The sequence below is a fragment of the Rhipicephalus microplus genome, chromosome 6 (assembly GCF_043290135.1).
Source record: "Rhipicephalus microplus isolate Deutch F79 chromosome 6, USDA_Rmic, whole genome shotgun sequence".
In the NCBI taxonomy this organism is placed as follows: Eukaryota; Metazoa; Arthropoda; class Arachnida; order Ixodida; family Ixodidae; genus Rhipicephalus; species Rhipicephalus microplus.
Genome location: NC_134705.1, coordinates 167808531 through 167832947, shown reverse-complemented (window position 1 = coordinate 167832947; position 24417 = coordinate 167808531). Strand labels below are relative to the sequence as shown.

The following is a 24417-nucleotide window of genomic DNA, read 5'->3' as shown; positions in this document are numbered from 1 at the left end:
CCGGCCATGGACCCCAACATGCACCTGCAATCACTCCTCTTTTATCACGAGATTTGCTCGCACTATATAATATCTAAAAAAGAATTCGCCTCTTTTCACTCAACACTAAATACAGCGCAATCATTCACGTTTAGGCAGCTCCAAACACAAAGTTACCTGAGCCCATATATCTGCAGCGAATACCTCCCGGATATAAGGCCAAAATGCCTTGAATGTCTACATGTGAAGTGCGACTTAAATCTTATGCTCTGCCAGTGTCCCGCGCTAAACACTTGCTTCCGGTCTCCTGCCACGGAGGACGACTGGATAATACACCTCAGGTGCCCCGACAGCGCCCTTCAACACCAGGCCGTCTAGAAGACCCAAAAGGTTGCTGGTGAGCTCCGACTTCCAGTCCCCACATGGGCGGAGTCATCGGGCCGGCCCCCGTAAGGGGTGCTCAGTTCGTGCAGGACTTTATTACGATTATTCTCTCTCTCTCTCTCTCTCTAGGGCAGGTACAAGCTCTGAATCAAGTGTGGTGCATACCCGGTCACCACGATCCGTGGTTAACGCGTATGTGCCACGCGTGTTTGCAGGTGGTAGCTTGATTTGATTTGATATGTGGGGTTTAACGTCCCAAAACCACTATATGATTATGAGAGACGCCGTTGTGGAGGGCTCCGGAAATTTAGACCACCTGGGGTTCTTTAACGTGCACCCAATTCTGAGCACACGGGCCTACAACATTTCCGCCTCCATCGGAAATGCAGCCGCCGCAGCCGGGATTCGAACCCACGCCCTGCGGGTCAGCAGCCGAGTACATTAGCCACTAGACCACCGCGGCGGGGCTGCAGGTGGTAGCTTTCATCTGTATTTGTGAGTACGCTTCGTGCGTCATTTGTGGTTGAGATACACGAGACACGTTTCGATCTGCTTGTGTGTGTGCGTGTGAAAACATTTATTCAGAGAGAGTTTGCAAGCCCATAAGGGCCCTTTACACAGGAGGAGTCCCTATTCCGGGACTCCGCTGAGAAAGGCCGCTACCTGCGCCCTTTGGGTTACGGATCTTCGAGGCTCCAGGACATAAAAATCGAGTAGGGCTGCCTCCCACGCCTCTCTAGTAAGGGAGAGGCAAGGGGAAGGGAAGGATTCATCTGACATGCACACACCATGTGAAAGTTATCGGAGACTTCCTCGCAGTAAGAACACCGCTCATTGACTTTCGGGTCAAAATGCTTTACTACTGCAGGACACCACTAGGTGTTGATTGGCAGGCGCCTGAGTGTTCGTTCATCGGTCTTACTCAGGCCCTTAGCAGGCACCGGGAAAAGTTGATGTTGTTCACAACAGTACACCAGAATTTCTCTAAACCGTAGAAGCGGTTGGCTTGTCTCTGAGCCGGAAAAGCCTGGGTGACGTGCCCGGGGGTTTAGCGCGCTGGCGGCCGCATCCGCAGCCTCATTACTTCTAAGGCCCTGGTGGCTCGGAGTCCAAACAATGCGTTTGGGTGAGAGGTCTAAATCCCTTACAGATTGCTTTAGAATATCATAGGCTAAAGGTGATAACTCACCTGCCAGATAATTTTCGCAGGCTCGGCGTGAATATGTAATGATTAGGCTAGTGTCCATGTGCGAGGTGGCAAGTGCTGTAGCTACCTCCTCAGCGCGCGTGGAGTTGGAGGCCCGATAGGAAAGCCCGTTAACGCGTTGGTCTTGGAGAACTACGGGGGCCGTGTGGGATCCAGTGGGCAATGGCCCTGCCACATCAACGTAGTATACACCTGGCTTAAATCCGTTTTGGTGCACGAGGGCCAGAGAGTGCGCCCCTCGTCTGCCTCCGTGTGTCGGCGAGTGCATGTTTCGAGGAGGGGGAAGAATGGAGAACTTCTGGCGCCACAGATCAGGAAGCCTGCATGTCTCCTCTGGAACGCAGTCATGTTTTATGTGCAGGTGGCTTAAGAAATGGCGCCTAGATATTATCTGCGAAAGTCGCGCATATTGATTGAAGAGGTGCGCCTCCTTCAATTCCTGATAAGAGCTAAGCACCTCTAGAACCAACAACTTGGCAATGAAGTTGGTTACCGGTAAATCGAAGCTCGCTTTGTAACCTTCTTAATGATGGCGTCGATGCGCTGGTTACGTTGCTTCGTAGAACGAAGGTAGGGTGCAGAGTAGAACATCCAGCTGAGTACAAAGGCATGGACGAGTCGAAGCGTACCCTTGCCCCTCAACCCGCCGCTTTTGTTGGAAACGCGGTGGATCATACGTGCGACTTTTTCGCCTATGCGTTTTAGTTTGGTAGTGGTAAAGTCTGGTCTGAGTCTGTTATGAAAGAACAAGCCCAGGATCCGGATATTCTCGACTTGTTTGACAGGAGCTCCCATCAAAAATGAATGTATGTTCGCGTCGTCTTTGAGGTTGGCTCTGACGTGCAGAAGCTCTGATTTTGCAGGAGCGCAATGGAGACCACAGCCGAAAGCATTGCTATCGACGATAGAGGTGGCCCGCTGGAGGTGGCCCTCCTTTTCTCCAAGCCTCCCTTCAGTAGTCCAAGTTGTTAAGTGATCCGCGTAGAGTGCGCGATGAATTGCTTCCTCCTGGCCAATTGATGTGGAAGCTGCATCATAGCAATGTTGAAGAGGAGCGGTGACAAGACCGCTCCTTGGGGGGTACCCCATATGCCCATTGTGCATGGGCCGAATTAATCATCCTCGATTTTAAGGAAGGCCTGACGCTTTGAGAGGAAGTCTCTTATGTAGGCAAATACCTTGTCACCGCAATATGAAGAGCTCAGGTTTGCCAGAATGCTGCCATGACGAACGCTATCAAAGACGCCTTTAAGATCGAGAGCAAGGATGGCCTTGTCTTTTTGTCACATGAGAGCGGGTTCTATCTATTATGACACGGTGCGACTTAAGAAGGACATCTTGAGCAGATATATGTGGGCTAAACCTTAACATAGTGTCTGCAAAAAGGCCCTTAGCTTCCATGTACGCAGAAAGGCGGTCCCGAACCATTCTCTCCACAAGTTTACCCACACATGACGTTAGTGAGATAGGCTTTAGGTTGTCGATATTTGTGATCTTGCCTGGCCTAGGAATCTGCTTGCCATACTGCACGTTACCTTCCAATTTGTTGGTATCATGTTCATTGCTTCACCTTTGCGGCAAAGCTGTGACTTTTTCATGTCGTGACTAGTCAGACATATTCCTCAAACTTTCTTACCCGCCACCTGATTTTTTCTCTACACCTACTTAAAGAGGCGATCACGGGAGCACCCAGGCGTTGGTGGCTCGCTAGATAGATAGATAGATAGATAGATAGATAGATAGATAGATAGATAGATAGATAGATAGATAGATAGATAGATAGATAGATAGATAGATAGATAGATAGATAGATAGATAGATAGATAGATAGATATCAGGTGTTTGGGTCCCAAACCAACAAGATCATTATGGGAGATGGCCTAATGGAGGGGTGCAGAAATTTTGACCATCTGGTGTTCCTTACCGTTTATTGACATCGCGCAGTACACGGTCTATCTCTGTTCGCCTCCATGGAAAAGTGACCCCCACCACCGGAATCAAAGCAGCCGAGCACCTTAGACTCTGTTTGACAAAAATAGTTATAGATACGTAGATAAACAAGGTCAAAATGTCTATTTGACGACGTCTGTCTACGGCATCAAAGTGTGCACAAACGTGTGGCATTTGTTAACGAGTGCTCGCATTTGATAACTAGTAGTCATTACTTGATTGCGCAGGTACTGCTGAAGAGTATCACTTTGCTGCAAACGCTGCTATGTTTCACGGTGGTTTGACGTGCCGCATTTAAGGACCAATGTTCAGGATTGCTTTTAAGTGTGAAGCATTTATTCGCGAAGTTCGGCGACTTTGAGCGCATCTATTTATCCATCTATCTATTCGCGTACAACCGTTAGCTCACCCAGCCGTTTCGATAATGGTATCAATACCAAAACTGGTATGGCATAACATGACTGTAGGACGCGCATAAGTAACGAGTCAAAACACGGAAATCATGAGAAGTATGTCATGAATGTCATGATATAACTTTATAGTCTTGCTGCTCTTACGGTCGTTTTGCTGAAATGACATATTGCAAAACTGGCATGATATGAGATGACTGCATTGTGGATATAAGTGGGAAACTTTAACGTGAAGATCATATCCTGCATATCATGCACGTCATGACTACACATGACACTTATGGTGCGCTGGTGGTCGCATTGCTAGATTGACGTACACCCAAATTTGGTATTACGGGTCGTGAATGGATGCTGAAGGTAGATGACTGCTGCGAAGATGATAATCATGAGACGCGTGTGATGTAAGAACCTGACTACATGCCACGCTCATGGTGTGCCCGTGGCTCTTTCGCTACGTTTACATACACTGAATTGGGTAATACGTGACGCGAATGTACGACGTAGGTAAATGATACGTCCAAACATGATAATAAGGATATGCGTGTCATGTAAAACAGGACTTTATGCTATGCTGATAGCGTGCTCGCGGCCGTTTCGCTAACTCTACATATACCGAATGTGATCTCCCGTGAAGTAAATAGATGACGAAGGTGAATGATACGTCCAAACATGATAATCATAACATAGGAGCCATGTACGGCATAATTTACACCCGCACTGCTACGTTGTGCTGATTTTAAAGTCACATATCAAACTACTTCATTCGTGCTTCGCATATCGTCGATTCCCACTGTAAGTGGGATCTAGGAATGTTTGTAACAAATTGAACGCCATCAAAAAAAAAAAAGAGAATGGCCCATACAGTGTGGGCCTAACATTTGATCCTTTTTATGCGAGGACTGAAGTTGACTGATAGCAGTATATATGTGGTAGCCTTGATAAATTAGGTAGTATATAAACAAATGATTATTCGTCAGGTGCGCACTTGTAATAAGATCACGCGCTACGTGACAATGACAAGCAAGACATGAGTGTTCTACACTCGTCGTAGTGGCTACTGGCAGCCCTAACTTACACCCTCATGTTGAAATGCACCTATATACCTTATAAAGTAGATGGAGGGGTGACAGCTGTCATAGCTTAGTGGTAAAGCGTAGGACGCGTTATTCGAAAATGACAATTTTGATCCCCACCGGATGCAGGTTTGCTTGCTTCGACTTTTATTCCTTGCCAATTACATTGCTATCACTTCAAATACAGTATAGTTTTCTTGGCATCATTGTCTGTGTGTTCTCCTTAGCGTGATCAATCTTCTTAGTCTAATATTTCACTTGCCTTTCTTTATGCTAATAAATTATGAATTCAACAAGCCTCAGTTTCTTTTGTAAGTAGAACCACAATCATTAAGTGTGCAGCCATTCACTTCTTGCACCGTCCTCGTTGATGTTCTTGCTTGTTTTTTTTACTTGACGACCTTTACTGCTAAATGACCTTCAATCAGAGGCAGCAATATGAGGGGCAGTAGCTGATCAGGAGACTGGTTTGCATACGTTCTGCAATGATTGTCATTGAATAGGTTATACGTTGATTTTGTGATTGTCCTACCAAAAGTTCGCCACTTTCTTACATATAATCGCGCTCTGCTGCGTGGTAGGGATTTAAATTGTACTCGCTTCTTAACTAGAAAAAAGTTTTTGTAGCCAATGTTAAAATGATTAGACAAGAGAAAACACCTGGGTAAAATCAATAATGAAGTGAATGAAGGTTTCCAATTTCAAGGCTACGAGTTGCCGTTATTGAACAGGTTTCCCCTAGAAGGGGCAAAAATCTGGGTTTTGAACGGAAAGCTACCGCTTATATGTGAGCGAAAAATAAGGCGGGAGGTTGTTGACTCTGCGCTCATTGTTCTATTGTGCAGACTCGTATAGAAAAGAAAGAGTGATAAACGTACAAGTAATCTGCCAACAGTGTTAACAATTGTTCATATGTTCCTTGTGTGCCATTCTGTCATTCGGACTGGTTCCAGACGAAAGGACGAAATGTGGTTGTGTTCTTCCCAAGGTTGTTTGGACAGCACAGCATAAAACTGTTGGTTGCAAATCGAAACAGCGTAAGTTGCTGCTTCATCAAGCAGTGCGAATGGACGAACACAAAAATTCATGAACTAGTGTTTACTTAAAATATCCCCTGTGCAGGGTTTACTTCATCTCAACTGAAACTCAATAGAATTACAGTGTGTGTAAGTATAAAAGGGCTTCTGAAGAAATTCGCACCAATCTCCATTACCGGTAGACATCACCAGCGCCGGTGCCGCAGCAAACAGGCAAGATTGACGCGAACATTTTATTTTGCACTGTGTGACAGCCTTAAGAGTTTAAGAGAAGACAGTTTCAAAAGTTGCAGCAAGTGAAAAAAAACAAAAGCTTTCGTAAGCTTGACATAAAGTATAAAAGGCATACAAATATATTCAGTACTCAAACATTATCATGAAATTATTCGATGCACAAGACGTGTCTTCCAAAAACTCGCATCAACAAAACGAAAAGTTGTGATAGGACGTTGCAAGTATTAGGGCGCTATATATATATATTAAAAGGTACATCTCTGCTTGCGCAAATTTTTTCGGAGACTGATTACCCTCCCTCGACTACCTCACCATGAAGGTACCAAAGTCTATCCCTTCATTTAGCCTGATTTATCAGTCTTATTAGTCATGAACCAGCTCGCCCAAGCAACAGTTTTAACCTATCACTCCACTTGGACAAAGAAAGCCTAAGAAATTTCACTTTCTGGCAATTGTCAGCAATGCCACGTGCAATATGCTTGAATAATTACTATGTTTGTTCATTATGCGACCTGTTTTAGCACATTTTGTATTAGTGTGTGATGAAGATGAAACATGGTCCGCAAAGAGATGGAATCAAACAACTTAATTTAGTCATGTCAGTAGTAAATATCAGTAGTAAATCCCGCTCAATGCAAGAAGACCAGCATCGCCACAAGCGCCTTCCCGTTCTCTTTTTGTGACCCCCTTTATTAGCGAGTAAAAATAACACTGCGCTAAATCATGCATACCTCTAGGCACCCTTCTATGTTGTCAAGCACGCTGCCTCCTGTTTACAACCTCCGTACAGCAAATTCGTGCACCTTCCATCAGTTTTATTGTAACGCTACTTATCTGTTCACCTATCACATTGGGTGTCTTCTATTGGTGCCATCGATCAGAGTTGATTAATTGATGCTAGTGTAGTCGCACGTATCTACCGATAGCTGTGACAACACGGGAAAACCTTGGCCCCTGATGGTTATTACGAGATGAGCAGCTCAGACAATATAGAAGAAATTTTCAAGTAGCAACTAACAACAGTAAACTGTGGCTTTTCGATTGACATTGAAGAACTGTTTTATTCCATTCCACAAGACAACTCGTTCTTGGCGGTCCGCAGCTGTTTTGAAGGTTGGTGGGTTGTAGCTTTCTAGAACGCATGTGGGATCTCTGTTGAGAAATTTCTAGACTTGCTAAGCTTGTATTTTTTTTCCACGATTGTTGGCTTCTAGGACTAGTTTTATGTTCAACAACAAGAAATATGCATAGCCTCGAGTGTGGCACCTTTCCTCACAGAAAGGTGTTTAGCTGAATTTGAGGTTTTGTTCCCAAGTATCCTTACTGATGACCGCATCACAAATGTGTTTAGATGCGTGGGAGACTTTTTATTTACTTTAATTACTAACCTTCACAATAGGCTTGAAGAAGATATCAGCGAAATTTCAGAATAATTTAAGTAGACATAGTCTAGTTTTAATTTCTCTTGTAAACTCACCAAATGTCCTTCCATAGAGTTTTTTATGTTAAATTGTTTTTTAATGATGAAGATAGCTTCTATTGGGCTTAGCTTCCCAGGTCAAAGAAGCCTCTCTTACTTTATGATTCATGACTGTCTAAGGTCGTCCCCGCACATGGTTCAGTTACATGTTGACAGATGCATTGCTTCGCAGGGCCGTCTTTCTTCCCATTCTTCGCAAAGCTATAGTGGAGCCATTGTCGAATACCTTTAGGGGAAATACAAAAAAAAAGGAGGACCTCTAGCAAAGTGAGAAGTGGAAGTTCGAGATTCTTCCTGACATGGACAAGATCTCGAACAGCCTAAAGAGAGTTGGAAATAAATTTGATGTAAACGTTTCCCTCTCTGCTCACCAACGAGCAAAAACAAAAACTTTGGAAAGAACGAATTGTATGTAATAGCTCACAGAAATATGTAGGTGCCCAGCAAAACGAAAGTGTTATACGAGATTCCACTTAGCTGAGGTTCGGTATATGAAGGGCAGACCGGATGCTGCAATAATAAGCGTCTACAGGGTCGGCGTATGCAGGAACAGTATCTGCATAAGCACTATTCGGTCATACAGCACAGTGGGTGCGCCTGCCTTCGCATAACCAATATAGCAAAACAGCAAGACAATAAAAACTCATGCCACATTTCAGGCAGGCCAAGATTTTCGGTCATCTAAAAAACCAAAAGCATGGGAAACAATCGAAGCCTAGAATGTTATACAATACGGGATCGATAAGAGTATTAGTGAAGCTTCGTTACACCAGCGCATCTATTTTCTTGTGTGTGATCGCCAGATGCCCTCAACCCAGCCATTTACTACCATCTCCTCTAACTCTTCCTGCTCTACCTCATCGTCTAGCATTTTGTGTATGCTTTGTGTTTACATGGCAGAGAACGCTTAACGAGTTGTCTCATGACCACGGTGCCATGTTCCCGACGCCACTCATATGAAGTCATCTTTTGTCTTTGATGTGTAGAGATCCGCGGGGTGGCGTGGTGTGGAGTTTTTCATATTCACGTTGTTGGCGGTTACACTGGCTCTGTAAGAGGTACGGTGTTTTAGATAGCATGTCTCTGTTCGTGGCGTTATGCGGACAACCAATGGGGAGGTGCCCCAGTGGCGCTGCAGCATGCGCTATGAATTAGCGGCAGCATTGCTGGGTCGGCGTTCCTTACACCTATATAAGAAAGAAGTTGAATTGCCTGTTTGTTTAGTTTCCCTACATAATATATATATATATATATATATATATATATATATATATATATATATATATATATATATATATATATATATATATATATATATATATATATATACAGTATAAAAAGAGGTCGACAAACGTGCGAAAAAACACTAGTTTTACTAACGTTTCGGCAGGTGGGCCTGCCTTCGTCGGAGTGAATGGTTACACATGGCACACAGGGCACATAGATAAGCCGCTTCTTTGCGTATCACACGGCTAAGTCATTATCAGTAGTATAGGAAACAAGATTATGTATCACCAAAGGTACGTGGCTATAGTGCATATACAGCTGAAAACGCGTATCATTATACAATAGTGAATTGGCACGTATTAGATACCCTACAATTTGTGTGGAATGAAACAGGTCAGCAAAATAACAAACTGCGCACGCAGTAGCTCACTTGGTCATACGTTCTGCGGGATAAACACAGCCTAAAAACATTCAGTAAGCCTTTAAAAAAGAAAAAGAAGTTTAGAGAGATAAACAAAATCACAAAGCAGGCAGAGCAAAATGAATGCGAGTAAATGGTGAAGCGACAAAGGCCACCTACATTAGGTAGGTAATATTTGACAATAGGCCAACATCGTGCGAAGAATATACACTTGTCAGTAAAACAAAAAAAAAGCGATTTACTAAGGCAATATGCAAGTAAGCGTACCCGGGCTCTCGTTCATGCCGGCAGACAGTGTTTTGAATTTATGAATTAAAAATGACTCTTTTACTTCGCGTTCATGGTGTGATTTAAAACCCGATTCCAGTATTGTAGCTATCATGTTACTGAATGAATGACCTGCCTCGGTGACATGCCTTGAAATCGATAAGTTGGGAAGGGCATGCACATGAGCTTTATGATTATTGAAACGGTATCGAAAAGCAGTTTCAGTATGACCAATGTATTGTACATGACAGATTGAGCATTCTAGCAAATACACGACATTTGCAGTATCACAAGTAAAACTGCCCTTAATTTTGAACTTGAAGTTCGTCACAGTACCGGCTGCCAGTGTTGTTGTCGTCAAGTGTGCACACACTTTACAGCGGGGCGTTTTACAAGGACGGCAACCAAGCGCCTGGTCGTTATTGCTCTGTCTGGTTTTAGAGGAAGTTAATAAATCTCGCAAATTTCTGCCTCGTCTATACACAACACGTAGTGGTTCTGGAAACGCTTTTGCAAGGCGTTCGCTCTGCATAAGTATGTTGTGGTGTTTACGGAAAATTGATGCTACGTTAGGTGCCGATGCGTTATGGGTTAAAACCAGGTTAACCTGTGAATGACCTTTAGGATTTTTCTTGGGGATGCAGAGTGCTGTACGGTCTTGTGCGTCGGCACGCCTTACTGCGTCATCGACTAACTTGGGCGCATATTTCTGTTTAAGAAGTGCAGTGCGTAGCTGGTTACAGTTATTATCAAAGTCAGATTGCTCAGAGCAAATTCTCTTAAAGCGTAAGGCCTGCCTGTAAGGTATGCTGGATTTGCAGTGCCTTTTGTGGCTGCTTTGAAAGTGTAAATACCTCTGTCTATCAGTCGGCTTGCGGTACAGTTTAGTGCTCAATTTTGCATTATCGAGACAAACGGTTACATCGAGAAAGTTAATGGTCTCTGGTGAATATGTGTGCGAAAAAGATATGGAAGGGTGAGCATTATTAAAGTCCGAAATAAAAGACAAAAGTTCCTCCTCTCCATGTGGCCAAATCATGAAAATGTCGTCAATAAATCTTTTAAAATAAAAAGGTTTTAGCGAACGACCCAACAAGAATTTGTTCTCAAGGGATCCCATAAATATATTTGCATAGCTTGGCCCGATCTTAGTACCCATAGACGTACCACTTACTTGAACATAATGCACTCCATTGAATTCAAAGTTGTTGTACTGAAGAATCATTTCAAGCAGTATAGCTATAGTCGAGCTATCAATGGACTTGTCGAGAGCGAAGTGATCGTAAGCCTCAACCACGGACCTTATACCATCCAAGTGCGGTATGCTTGTGTAGAGAGACGCAACATCGAGAGTTACAAGAAGAGCGTTGTTAGGTATGATAAGGTTGGCAATATCAGAAAGGAAGTCGTTAGTATCTCGCAGAAATGACTGGAACGTAGGTGGTATCTGGTTTATCAGGCTATCTACGTAACGCGACAAGTTTTCTGTCACGGTACCTATGCCGGAAACAATTGGGCGACCAGGATTGTTGTGTTTATGGATTTTTGATAACAAATAGAACCTACCAGCTGCCGGACTAAGAGGGATTAGAGAAGCTGCCCTATCATTTAGTTTTTTCTCCTTTATTAGTTTTCTTATTGTGCCGTCTAATATCGCTTTATAATCCTCAGTCGGATCGGCCTCGAGTCGCTTATAAAACGACCTATCATCAAGCTGACTGTTCGCTTCAGCAATATATTTGGTCGTGTCCATGACAACGACGGCACCTCCTTTGTCCGCAGGTTTTATTGTGATGTCGGTGCGTTTGCCAAGGTTTGCTATAGCTTTTCTTTCTAGGGTCGATAGGTTTCGACGAAAAGACTGGGGTTCATTATAAGCTTGAATGATATCTCGCTGCACTGCCTTAATAAATATGTCCAAGTGTTTGTCACGTTGTGACCCCGGTGTCCAACGTTTAGCCGAGGGTAAAGCGGTTGGATCGTCGGCGGGAGTCGGCTGATCGAAGAAATATTCGCGTAGTCTCATATTTCGTACGAAGTTGTCTAAATCTTTGTATAACTGAAATTCATTATAGTTACCACTTGCTGGACAGAAGCGAGGAGGAGAGGAGGAACTTTTGTCTTTTATTTCGGACTTTAATAATGCTCACCCTTCCATATCCTTTTCGCACACATATTCACCAGAGACCATTAACTTTCTCGATGTAACCGTTTGTCTCGATAATGCGAAATTGAGCACTAAACTGTACCGCAAGCCGACTGATAGACAGAGGTATTTACACTTTCAAAGCAGCCACAAAAGGCACTGCAAATCCAGCATACCTTACAGCCAGGCCTTACGCTTTAAGAGAATTTGCTCTGAGCAATCTGACTTTGATAATAACTGTAACCAGCTACGCACTGCACTTCTTAAACAGAAATATCCGCCCAAGTTAGTCGATGACGCAGTAAGGCGTGCCGACGCACAAGACCGTACAGCACTCTGCATCCCCAAGAAAAATCCTAAAGGTCATTCACAGGTTAACCTGGTTAACCTGGTTAACAGGTTAACCTGCACCTAACGTAGCATCAATTTTCCGTAAACACCACAACATACTTATGCAGAGCGACCGCCTTGCAAAAGCGTTTCCAGAACCACTACGTGTTGTGTACAGACGAGGCAGAAATTTGCGAGATTTATTAACTTCCTCTAAAACCAGACAGAGCAATAACGACCAGGCGCTTGGTTGCCGTCCTTGTAAAAAGTCCCGCTGTAAAGTGTGTGCACACATGACGACAACAACACTGGCAGCCAGTACTGCGACGAACTTCAAGTTCAAAATTAAGGGCAGTTTTACTTGTGATACTGCAAATGTCGTATATTTGCTAGAATGCTCAATCTGTCATGTACAATACATAGGTCATACTGAAACTGCTTTTCGATACCGTTTCAATAATCATAAAGCTCATGTGCATGCCCTTCCTAACTTACCGATTTCAAGGCATGTCACCGAGGCAGGTCATTCATTTAGTAACATGATAGCTACAATACTGGAATCGGGTTTTAAATCACACCATGCACGCGAAGTAAGAGTCTTTTTTGATTCATAAATTCAAAACACTGTCTGCCGGCATGAACGAGAGCCCGGGTACGCTTACTTGCATATTGCCTTAGTAAATCGCTTTTTTTTGTTTTACTGACAAGTGTATATTCTTCGCACGATGTTGGCCTATTGTCAAATATTACCTACATAATGTAGGTGGCCTTTGTCGCTTCACCATTTACTCGCATTCATTTTGCTCTGCCTGCTTTGTGATTTTGTTTATCTCTCTAAACTTCTTTTTCTTTTTTAAAGGCTTACTGAATGTTTTTAGGCTGTGTTTATCCCGCAGAACGCATGACCAAGTGAGCTACTGCGTGCGCAGTTTGTTATTTTGCTGACCTGTTTCATTCCACACAAGTTGTAGGGTATCTAATACGTGCCAATTCACTATTGTATAATGATACGCGTTTTCAGCTGTATATACACTATAGCCACGTACCTTTGGTGATATATAATCTTGTTTCCTATACTACTGATAATGACATAGCCGTGTGATACGCAAAGAAGCGGCTTATCTATGTGCCCTGTGTGCCATGTGTAACCATTCGCTCCGACGAAGGCAGGCCCACCTGCCGAAACGTTAGTAAAACTAGTGTTTTTTCGCACGTTTGTCGACCTCTTTTTATACTGCATTTTCCACCGGATCCATTGAATATCACCCCACCACATTTTCCTGCTATGGATATCCGGAAGACAACGTCGAAATGCACCACCTGGAAGTATCCCAAGTTCGGAATAACCACGGCTATCTTGGGTGATTCACAGACAAAGTACCTGTTCCAATACTTCGACCCCCTGCTACAAGGAACACCGGCGTTCATAACGCAGTCGGGCGCTGCGGTCAGGGATGTTCCTTCACTGCTTGACCTAGTTCCTTCGTCGACAAGAACTCTGGTTCTACACGTCGGGAGCAACGACTTGGCAAAAAGAAGTGCTCAAGAAACCTTTCGTTGTTATCGCAACCTTCTACACCTAATCCGTGAAGAGCGATCCGAAATAAGCCGTCTGTACGCCACGCTTGTCTTGCCAAGGGCCACGAATCAACGTCGCAGAAATAATAACCAAGTATTTGTCCATCGTTTCAACCGCGAAGCAAGCCATTTCAACAGCCTATTACGTAGTTTCTGCGAACGCTCTAGGGATTTGTCTTTTCTGGACCACATGTTCGAATGGCTGCCACCTGGACGAGTACTGGCAGCCGATGGACTGCACGTGAGCTTTGAGGGCATCGCGCTGATGGCAAGTCCCATACGCCAGCTTTGCTTCGACTCCCCAAGTGAAGCAACTTCAAATGGTTTGGGCGATGCTGTATCTTCGCCCCAGCACCTTCGGGGGCTTGCCCCACAAAGAAGCCACCGGACTACGCCAGAAACCGCCAAGACCCGCAAAAGGCAACCTGGGGCTATCCGGCCGACCAAAAGTATCCAGGGTCATGCAAGTTCTTCTCGCAACGAACCCACCTTGAAGGAGCCACGCTGCAATGCCATGCTCGCCGAATCAACGCCTACAGCGTCCGCCAACCAGCGGTCATAGGATCATCCTTGTGTGCCCCGGAACGAGAAATGCTACTCCTGCTCTGCCCAGAGGAATTCCGCACCAGGAACATCAGCCAGCTTGGCTCCACAAGACCCACGAAAGACGGCAGTTTCCCTTACGGGCTCCAGGTACCCACTTCGACGCAAATATTCAGACGTTTTAAAAAGAAAACCGAATAATTGACTGCAGCACTCATTGTCGAATAGTATCCTGAGTTCAAAGTGTTCTAAGCAGTTTCAAATAATTAGGAAATTTGTCGAGAAACGTGTCCGTTACGAGCTACATGTGTCTACTCTAGAAGCATATTTAGCGGCTTCCATTCCGCCTAGAGGTTTAAGTCTCTGTCTACAGCCAGCAACATCAAAGCTATCGAAGTGCAACGCGAGGAAGTGGTCTGACACCTTAAAGAACGCCTCACTTGAGCTAGTACACATTGTATTAAACCATTATCGATCTTCCGTGAAATCGCTGATAAACAGGGAGCGCCAACTACTCGATCAGTTTAGCCTTTCTCCAGAGGAATCATCATCCCTAAGAGCATATGAGCAAAAGAAACGTTCCAAGCTTAACGCACAGAAATGCAAAAAATTGCTCAGAGATGGTGTAAAACTTCGAAACTCAACGCCTCCATCTTCGGCCAAGGAAAGAACATGTACACCTGCACCCGACAACATTATTATTATTTCAACTGCTATCTTATCTAAAGAAGAACTCAGTCTTTAATCCCGTGGTTTAAGCTTCTGTCCAGCAAGTGGTAACTATAATGAATTTCAGTTATACAAAGATTTAGACAACTTCGCACGAAATATGAGACTACGCGAATATTTCTTCGATCAGCCGACTCCTGCCGACGATCCAACCGCTTTACCCTCGGCTAAACGTTGGACACCGGGGTCACAACGTGACAAACACTTGGACATATTTATTAAGGCAGTGCAGCGAGATATCATTCAAGCTTATAATGAACCCCAGTCTTTTCGTCGAAACCTATCAACCCTAGAAAGAAAAGCTATAGCAAACCTTGGCAAACGCACCGACATCACAATAAAACCTGCGGACAAAGGAGGTGCCGTCGTTGTCATGGACACGACCAAATATATTGCTGAAGCGAACAGTCAGCTTGATGATAGGTCGTTTTATAAGCGACTCGAGGCCGATCCGACTGAGGATTATAAAGCGATATTAGACGGCACAATAAGAAAACTAATAAAGGAGAAAAAACTAAATGATAGGGCAGCTTCTCTAATCCCTCTTAGTCCGGCAGCTGGTAGGTTCTATTTGTTGCCAAAAATTCATAAACACAACAATCCTGGTCGCCCAATTGTTTCCGGCATAGGTACCGTGACAGAAAACTTGTCGCGTTACGTAGATAGCCTGATAAACCAGATACCCCCTACGTTCCAGTCATTTCTGCGAGATACTAACAACTTCCTTTCTGATATTGCCAACCTTATTATACCTAACAACGCTCTTCTTGTAACTCTCGATGTTGCGTCTCTCTACACAAGCATACCGCACTTGGATGGTATAAGGTCCGTGGTTGAGGCTTACAATCACTCCGCTCTCGACAAGTCCATTGATAGCTCGACTATAGCTATAATGCTTGAAATGATTCTTCAGTACAACAACTTTGAATTCAATGGAGTGCATTATGTTCAAGTAAGTGGTACGTCTATGGGTACTAAGATCGGGCCAAGCTATGCAAATATATTTATGGGATCCCTTGAGAACAAATTCTTGTTGGGTCGTTCGCTAAAACCTTTTTATTTTAAAAGATTTATTGACGACATTTTCATGATTTGGCCACATGGAGAGGAGGAACTTTTGTCTTTTATTTCGGACTTTAATAATGCTCACCCTTCCATATCTTTTTCGCACACATATTCACCAGAGACCATTAACTTTCTCGATGTAACCGTTTGTCTCGATAATGCAAAATTGAGCACTAAACTGTACCGCAAGCCGACTGATAGACAGAGGTATTTACACTTTCAAAGCAGCCACAAAAGGCACTGCAAATCCAGCATACCTTACAGGCAGGCCTTACGCTTTAAGAGAATTTGCTCTGAGCAATCTGACTTTGATAATAACTGTAACCAGCTACGCACTGCACTTCTTAAACAGAAATATCCGCCCAAGTTAGTCGATGACGCAGTAAGGCGTGCCGACGCACAAGACCGTACAGCACTCTGCATCCCCAAGAAAAATCCTAAAGGTCATTCACAGGTTAACCTGGTTAACTTGGTTAACAGGTTAACCTGCACCTAACGTAGCATCAATTTTCCGTAAACACCACAACATACTTATGCAGAGCGACCGCCTTGCAAAAGCGTTTCCAGAACCACTACGTGTTGTGTACAGACGAGGCAGAAATTTGCGAGATTTGTTAACTTCCTCTAAAACCAGACAGAGCAATAACGACCAGGCGCTTGGTTGCCGTCCTTGTAAAAAGTCCCGCTGTAAAGTGTGTGCACACATGACGACAACAACACTGGCAGCCAGTACTGCGACGAACTTCAAGTTCAAAATTAAGGGCAGTTTTACTTGTGATACTGCAAATGTCGTATATTTGCTAGAATGCTCAATCTGTCATGTACAATACATAGGTCATACTGAAACTGCTTTTCGATACCGTTTCAATAATCATAAAGCTCATGTGCATGCCCTTTTTAACTTACCGATTTCAAGGCATGTCACCGAGGCAGGTCATTCATTCAGTAACATGATAGCTACAATACTGGAATCGGGTTTTAAATCACACCATGAACGCGAAGTTAAAGAGTCATTTTTAATTCATAAATTCAAAACACTGTCTGCCGGCATGAACGAGAGCCCGGGTACGCTTACTTGCATATTGCCTTAGTAAATCGCTTTTTTTTGTTTTACTGACAAGTGTATATTCTTCGCACGATGTTGGCCTATTGTCAAATATTACCTACATAATGTAGGTGGCCTTTGTCGCTTCACCATTTACTCGCATTCATTTTTCTCTGCCTGCTTTGTGATTTTGTTTATCTCTCTAAACTTCTTTTTCTTTTTTAAAGGCTTACTGAATGTTTTTAGGCTGTGTTTATCCCGCAGAACGTATGACCAAGTGAGCTACTGCGTGCGCAGTTTGTTATTTTGCTGACCTGTTTCATTCCACACAAGTTGTAGGGTATCTAATACGTGCCAATTCACTCTTGTATAATGATACGCGTTTTCAGCTGTATATACACTATAGCCACGTACCTTTGGTGATACATAATCTTGTTTCCTATACTACTGATAATGACTTAGCCGTGTGATACGCAAAGAAGCGGCTTATCTATGTGCCCTGTGTGCCATGTGTAACCATTCACTCCGACGAAGGCAGGCCCACCTGCCGAAACGTTAGTAAAACTAGTGTTTTTTCGCACGTTTGTCGACCTCTTTTTATACTGCATTTTCCACCGGATCCATTGAATATCACCCCACCATATATATATATATATATATATATATATATATATATATATATATATATATATATATATATAAATATATAAATATAGTGTAAACAGAATTAGCCGAGATGGGAGTAAATTACTTGTCCTCTACACTCTAAAAAATACCGAACAAAAAGGGTGTCTCTTTCTCCCACAACAATAATCATCATCAGGCTTGCGTGCGCTTCCTTTCTTAAAAACTCGGCGCTGGCCACTTTCCCATCGAGAATGCAATGTAACCCTGGTAATGGGCATGTCGATCGTTACCGGAATGTACCGGACGTGGGGCGATAGGGCAAGGAGGGAGCGCAATATAGATGACGATCATTGTTGTGGGACAAAGGGACCCTTTTTACTCGCTTTTTTTAGAGTGTAGAGCATGCCCCGACGGGGGTTTTCTAAACACCGCCCGGAAGGAGTTCAAAATTTACTCCCCATTAGTAGGGTGTTTTTTCATGGTGCCAGGGAGGGGGGGGGTATTTACATCTATAGGGGAACTTTTTCAGGTCAGCATGGGAGTAATTTTTTACATCAACCAAGAAAAAATTACGTCAGCAGCAGTACCATGTGCAAGCATAACTTTAATTGCGTTACCTTCGAAGCACACAATAATGGTTACAGTACACAAACATGCACACAATGTTCACGTAATATTACAACACTCACCCTCATCACTGCTTGTATATACATATAAATACAGCATTGGTGGGGAAAGGGGTCGTAGCGTTGCAAATACTCAAGAAGATTCTTCGTAAGAACCGTAACTACGAAGTATATGCTTGACCGTGCGCATGTTCTTTGCTGTGGTGGGAAAGAGGCATCATCCAAATAAATCAGTTAGTCGGCAGCGGCCCCTTTCACATCTTCGTTATGGTGTCTTGCATGTAGGCGTAGGTTTATGTATTTCATGTCTTGCCAACTAGCTCCCTTCCTCTCCCCCTGGAGTACCCTTCTTAAGTGCATCGTTGCGACTTGTGCGCAATCTATCAGTACCTCTAGTGCAGGGCTGTGTCGAATAAACATGTGTTGCAGATACATTGTTTAAAGAACATTTGGTATTTTGTATCTGTAGCACTACAAGTCTCATAAAATTGTAGATAAGAAGAGTGAACTCATCAAAAGAAATGTTACAGGTAATTGAGCAATATGAGACAAAGCTTTGCCGATTCTATGGCATTCTTGGGAGCATTGGATTTGTAGTTATGAGTCAAACAAGAGCATGTTGTCATTGATACTGGGAAACCACAATCATTTTGTACAGTCAGTCTCGTGAAAATGAGCGCACTACGTACATGATCGCAAGAGGGACGTCGCTGAGTGAAATTGAGGAGGTGCTAAAAGCACGACAACACGGTGGGCTCCTTGATCTGGCTGCCAGCACCACTTCAGGTGGCACAGAGGTGATGCGGCCCCAACATGCTGGACTAGTGATTGTGGTGGCCGACTGCTAACCCGAAGATCATGGTATCGAACCCCGGCTGCGGCGGCTGCATTTTCAATGGAGGCGAAAATAATTGAGGCCAGTGCACTTATCTTTAGGTGCACGTTGAAACCTCGGGTGGTCAAAATTTTTGTAGCCCTTCACTTCGGCGTCTCTCATACTCATATCTTGGTTTCGGAACTGTAAACCCCAAATAATATTAGAGATGTGAGGCAGCTATTCTCCTCAGAAATTTGAAATCCTCTCACTGGTAACGCCCCTGACTTGAAGTGGACGTCTACGCGCTGCAGTGAATCTACTGTCTATCTTTCCCTTTTTGTTTTTTCGTCTCTTCCTACTTTTTGGTTTTTCTTGTCCTATTCCCTAATCTTCCTGTGTAGGGCACCCAACCGGACGTCTTTTTGGTTAACCTCCCTGCCTTCTGCTTTTTGTTACATGCTTCTTCATTCCTTCTCTCTGGTGCCCCGCCGCAGTGGTCGAGTGGCTAAGGTACTCGGCTGCTGACCGGCAGGTCGCTGGTTCGAATCTCGGCTGGGGCGGCTGCATTTCCAAAGGAGGCGGAAATGTTGTAGGCCCGTGTGCTCAGATTTGGGTGCACGTTAAAGAACCGCAGGTGGCCGACATTTCCAGAGCCCTCCACTACAGCGTCTCTCATAATCTTATGGTGGTTTCGGGGCGTTAGACCCCACATATCATCATCATGATCCTCCTCTCTGGTAGGCCACGAGGTGATCGTTTATGAATATCGGCAATCAAGAATAATGAAACCTGACTGATTTGTGAGCTGGTATCTTAGTTGCATTGTTCTTGATGAATGCATCACAGAACGTGATCTTGGTTCAGGTTTGTTTTGTAAAATTGAGATAGCGCATGTGTAACCTGATCGGGACAAGAAACAGCTGTTAGTGCCTCTTGATCGCTCGTTTTTTTAAAATAAAAAACCTTAGCCATTCTCAATATGACATTACATAGCACAGGTGGGCTGCCGGTGAAGGCATTTTTTAATATGAGGCCTGGTAAGGGGAGGGGGGGCGTATTATAGAGTTTATGTCAAAGAGCTGAGATTATAATTTTACTACAGTTATTCCGAGATTGTGGGGCAGAATGAGCCGTGGTTTGGAGTGTAAACGCTGTCTCATGCATTGTATGTTGTCAGCTGAAAATAAAAATAAATGCACTCTTGAAAATTAACTAAATTGTTATGTCGTGAGGCATTGTCTAAAATGATGGATAGTCAGTCATGAAGCGGCGTTCCAGTTACTTTCATGTAAATTGAAGACGTCGGAAAAATTTTAAATTGCGCAAGTTATGTATTCTTGTGAAGAATAAAGTGACATTGTGGCCTGACAGACAGTTTAATACACTTCATTTCAATAATTTACCTTAATTATTTTAGAAGAGAATTGCATAGGAGGTGCGCATAATTTGAAATATTACAAATATTGTCCTCGAATAAATCTTGTCATTTTTTTAATGGAGGCAGGTGAGGTGGTGATGGAAACGTGGTGTAAAAGGCCGTTCCATTCTTTGGCTGGGTGGGAGAAAACGATGACGTGCAAGTGACAGTACGTGCACCTGGACGAGCAACGCTGAAAAAATGGCTCGTGTAAAGTGAAATGTGCATAGGAGGTAAAATATAGGGTATTTCATGAAGTGAATTATTTTAGAATTCACGATATAAAGATGAGCTCGCTATGCAACGGTGATGTACTAGTGCCGCGAAATCAGAATCTGTTTTTAATAACAAAACAATGAAGTCATATGAGTATGATGAATGTATATACCTTACGGCGTGATTTTGAACGAACTCCTAGGCATTGCTAGTATATATCTGATGAAGATTCTAAATGGGTGACGCATATTCGAGTTTAGGCTAAACCAATGCGTTATATGTGAGCAGTTTTACGTGTCGAGGAGCACTGCGGAAGATTCGTTTGAGCAATCTTAAAGTTTTGTTTAAAGATAATGTTATGTGAGTCACATGAGAGGACCACTTGAGATCATGCGTGATAGTGATGTCCGTATACTTGAATGAGAAAACATTGCCATTCGGGGTATTGTCAATTGTGAAAGATGATTACGGCTGTTTAAAATGACATTGATTTACACCTACGAAAATTTAAGGCAATGAACCACTTGTCGCACCACTTCTTAAGGTTATTTAGATCATTCAGCTATGATACGTGGTCGTTATCGGTAATGATAGAGTGATATATGACACAGTCATCAGCAATAGCTCGAATGGTGGAGGATACGTGCAAAGGTAGATAGTTTATGTATAATAAAAGTAAGAGAACGTAAAACTGAACCCTGTGGGATGCCCGGTGTTCGTGGTAGAAATTTAGAAGCAGTATTGTTAATAATAACAGCTTGTGATCAAATATAAACTATTTGATTCATGTATGGATATTAGGGCAAAAGTTTAAGTGACAAAGTTTCATTATTCACCTTTTATGTGCAACCAACGTTTTGTGGCAACTTTATAAGTTGTCTTCTCAAAGTCAAGAAAAATGACCTCGGTTAGAATGTCACAATCAAGTTTCCGTGAAGATCAAGCAGAAATGAGGCTAGTTGCGTGTCATGCAATAAATTCTTATGAAAACCATTTTGTGACGAATGAAAAAAGTTACTGCCCTATTGCAAAAGCCAGCGCCACTGGGTACCAGCGTCCAGCGCCCTGCCTGATTATGGGCCCAGTATGGTGCTGGTACCAGCGCCTCCCAGCGCAGATAATGGGACGCTGGCAGCGTCCAAGTACTCTGCGCAAAATGGCTTCCCAGGGATAAAACGGGGGCGCCCATTCACCATAAATAAATAAATAAATAAATATATGAGTAAAATAACGCACATTCACAATAAAACTTAGAAAAATTATTGGAAAAATAAAACCTTGCTTGACGGGATTTGAACTCACTACCTCCTAATCTTTAACCGAGTACGCTACTCATTACGTCAAGCCAGAACGTGGTTGTGGGGTTGTAAAACGACTACTTATTCGAAGAACGCGCTGTTCAACTTCAGGTTTACAAGTCGCACAGTCAAGACAGACACAATATTCCTTTTCAAATAACAATTGCGTCTTGATTCGACAGTGAGTAACGGCTTCCGGGCACCTGACGTGCAGATATTAGCAAGAGCGCAAAGTTTTTTTTTTTTTTTGAAGCATCTACATCTTAATTCTCGAAAATCTCAAATTGACTGGAGGAGCAGCCACAGATTGTCAGCTGTTGCTGCCGATAGTCTTTTTGCCTTTGATAGTCCTTTCTAGCACTTGCTACTTGTCAACAAGTACAGATGATATACATGTCTTGTTTTGTAGATATCCACGCACAGGAGTGAATATCGAGTTTAGTTTTTTCGCGCAAGCGATGATGTAGCAGCACACATCCCGCGTGCCAGATTACATGTTTGCAGTTATATCGATACCTGCAACCAAAAAAGCACCGAAAAAATGACTAATGCAATCAGCTGAAAAAGTATGCTAGTATATAAGTTCACTAACGCGTACCAAATTGCCAACTCCAAATTGCGTGTTCTTACGTACGATTCAGAGAAGTACTGGCTCCTGCGCTCGGAAGGAAGCTTTCGGTGACAGCCTACGTTGCTGAAAGCACGACACATCGATTGTCACCGCTCCTTTTGCGGGCACCGCACACGCAGATAAATGATCGATTTAGGCTCAGGGATGTCGAAACTGTACTTTGCAGTCATTATTACACTTTAGAATTGTGCCTACTTGAAGTAAAAAGCGACGGCAGCAGGTACTTGACGCGGGTGGCAGGATAGGCCTCGCTGGGACGGGTCACTGGGTAAGGCTGCTTTCGAAGCAGCTGAGTTGCGATGCTTGGAATTTCTGCATTTGAGCTTCGCAATATTTCTAACTGCTACCTAAACTGTACCTGAAGTAAGTGGAAGGTCAATAAACGCCAGATATGCATTTACGGAGTGGCGTTGGCGCGCGACAGCTGTTTTTCTGGACTACGCTGGCAGTAAACAGTGGGCGTGCCAGTGTACAGATATATGCAGTTATATCAATACCAACAATTGAAAAAAACACCCATTGAAATACCAATGCAATCTGTTGAAAACGTATGCCAGGGAGTCAGTTCACGAAGGCGTACTAAATTACCAACTCAAAATTGCGTGTTGTTACATATCAGTCGAAGAAGTACCGGCTAAGTGCGGCCGGCAGCTTTCGGTGACAGCCTGCGTAGCTGAACGCGCGACGTTCGATCGTCAGCGCTCCTTGTGCTAACATCAACACAAGACAAAATAGTTTATCATGAATGTCTAAACTATACTTTACAGTTACTCTCACACTTTGAAGTTGTGTGTACACGAAGTAAGAAGCGCCGGTAGAATATATACCAACGCGGCTAGCACGACAGGTTTAATTCTCGCTGGGCCGGGCACTGGGTAAGACCACTCACGTATGCTCGGTATCTGTTAGGGTAGCATCTCTCCCTGCCGTCGAATCAAGCGTTTTATATTCAACGACACCGAAACAAAGCACAGCACACGCTACAATAACATGCACGCTGCAGCTGCACTGGTAGAAACATTGGGTGCTCCAGTATTCACCAGCGCTTGCCAGTGAAGATTCCAGCGCTTTAACACTTCGCAGCGCACACCAGCATCACAGTGGTTAAGCCAGTGCCCCTACCAGTGCGACAAAGCTTTTTCCTAGTGCACCCAGCGTAGTGCCAGCGATTAAAAGCGTGTACCAGTGTCTCCAGCGTCTACCAGTGCCAAAAAAACGTACTGGCATCAGGCTGTTTTTACAATAGGGAATGCTGTCGATAAAATTGATCACGAGGGAAAGTATGGCGTGTTCCATTAGTTTGCAAGGAATGCTAGTGATAGATAAGGGGCAGTATTTCAACGATGATTCACGGTTATCTGATTCAAAAACTGGCATGACCTTGTTCTTTTTTCAGTCGTTTAGATGGGAGCCTTATGATAGTGATTGTGGGAACAACAGTGTTAGGTACATGGTAAATACGCACTTGGTGTTTTAATAGCTTTGGAGTGATTTCATATACACCACAAATGAGGTAAACTTATGATTGTGAACGCGAGTAGATATTCCGGCTGGTGAAAATTATTGGCAGACGTTAGAAGCATGACGTGAGCAGGATTTGGGAGGAGAGGCAAGAGTGGTTCAGCTGTGAAAACAGACGCAAAATCAGAACTAGACATGTTGGTACACTCTATGTCACAT

The 24417-nt window shown here is 43.6% G+C and overlaps 1 pseudogene; it reads right to left on the bottom strand.

Annotated features, from left to right (window-relative positions):
* Positions 1 to 993: 993 nt before the first annotated feature.
* LOC119174172 (uncharacterized) lies at positions 994 to 2659 on the bottom strand (annotated as a pseudogene).
* Positions 2660 to 24417: the final 21758 nt, after the last annotated feature.